Source organism: Pteropus alecto, unplaced genomic scaffold, assembly GCF_000325575.1.
Source record: "Pteropus alecto unplaced genomic scaffold, ASM32557v1 scaffold56, whole genome shotgun sequence".
Classification (NCBI taxonomy): domain Eukaryota; kingdom Metazoa; phylum Chordata; class Mammalia; order Chiroptera; family Pteropodidae; genus Pteropus; species Pteropus alecto.
The window spans coordinates 129878-131643 of NW_006438871.1; positions in this window are offsets into that span (position 1 = coordinate 129878).

Genomic DNA, 1766 nt, shown 5'->3' on the forward strand with positions numbered 1-1766 from the left:
GTGGCTCCCGCGATCCTCAGGGTTTTTTGGTTTGTGGACAGGTCACCCCCATCTCTGCCTGTCTTCGTATGGTGCTCACCCATGTCTGTGTATCTTTGCTTCAGTGCATCCAAATTTATCTATTATCCGGACACTGTCATGGGGCCCCCTATCACCTAATATGAGCTCATCTTAACTTGATCACATCTGCAATGACCCTATTTCCTATCACAGTCACAGGTATCAGAAATTAGGAATTGGAAAGATCTTTTTGGGGTACACAATTCAGCCCAGTATGCTGGAGTTATCATTTCATATAATGTTTGGGTCAGGCTTTCTGTCTTTATTGGAGGAAGATGCACGATATTGTGAGACTTATGGACACATGGAAAGGAGGTCATGACCCTATACCTCCATAGGAGGACCTACCCCGCTGGGCCTGCCACACTAGTGCTGGTGGCATGGGAGTGGAGGCAAAGCAAGGGTCTGTGGCTCTGTGATCCGCTGCTGCCGATAACAGGAGCCAGCAACCGTGCCCTGTAGGGCTGGAGAGTGTGACCTCCCCGCTCCTGCCTGGCCATTATTCTGCAGCTGGGTGGTGTCTGTAGATTACCCCGACAGTGGAAACCGCAGCTTTACAAAGGCCTCTTGCCACACCCTTCCCATGCCTGCTGGCCTCTGCGGGACACCGAGTGAGGCCACTGGCCTTATCACAGGAAAACAGGCGAGTCAGGGCATTTGGATGAGCAGATGGACAGGCCTCTTGGGAAGGCACTGTCCAGAGCTGTCCTTGCCTGCAAGGGCCCAGCCCAGGCTGCCAGGAGGACCCTGTGTGCTCACAGAGCTGGCTGAGCAGGAGCACAGCGGGTGGCAGAGCCCCAGGTGCAGAAGCCTGTTTCTCAGAACACAGGAGGTCCAGGAAAAATGCCCCAGGGTGGTGACAAGCCAAAGCCAAGAGGATACACCTGCTGACCCTGGGTGCAGAGAGAGGGGTACACTGGGGCCAAGCACCTACAGCTCCTGTTCTCAGGTCCCCATCTCCACTTTAATAACACGGAGACACCCCATTAGGAAGCGTGGCTGTGTGGCTTCGAAGTCTGTGCTCCGCCCTCCTTGGCAGTTGCCCAAATTTCCAGGTCCAAGGATGGCAGGACAGGGCACTGTCTTCCTCCCAGGTTTGGACGAAACACACCCTTCCCCAAAGGGAAGGCCAGGTAGGGACTGAACCTGCCCTCCCACCCCCTTACACAGTCTGATGCTTTGAGCACTTTACACTCACTGCATGTCCCGTTCAGACCAGAGCATTGATACACAGAGAGGTTAAGTGACTTGCTCAAGATCACACAGCTCTAGGTAACCAAGCCAGGCTCTGAATCCAGATTACCCTTATGTTACAGACAGGCCGCTGGGTCCCTTGCCGGGTGCCCTGGCCCGCCCAGCCCAGCCCAGCCCAGCCCAGCCCCTCCAGGCCGACGCCCACAGAGGCTCGATGAATGTGCAACGGTCGCGCCAACGAGCGAGCGCCCGGGTGAAGCGCTGCCAGACGTGCAGCTAGCGTTCCGGCCTCCATCCCCCTTTACGGATGGGGAGACCGCAGCTGGGCTCAGGGGGTGCCCGGTTCCCAACGCCAGGGCTGGCGGGTCCTCCCCGCCTTTCCTGCCTGGCGCCCCTCAGCCGGGGAGAAGAGTCCAGGGTGGGCGGAGCTGCCTGGTTCCCAACGCCAGGGCTGGCGGGTCCTCCCCGCCTTTCCTGCCTGGCGCCCCTCAGCCGGGGAGAAGAGTCCAGGA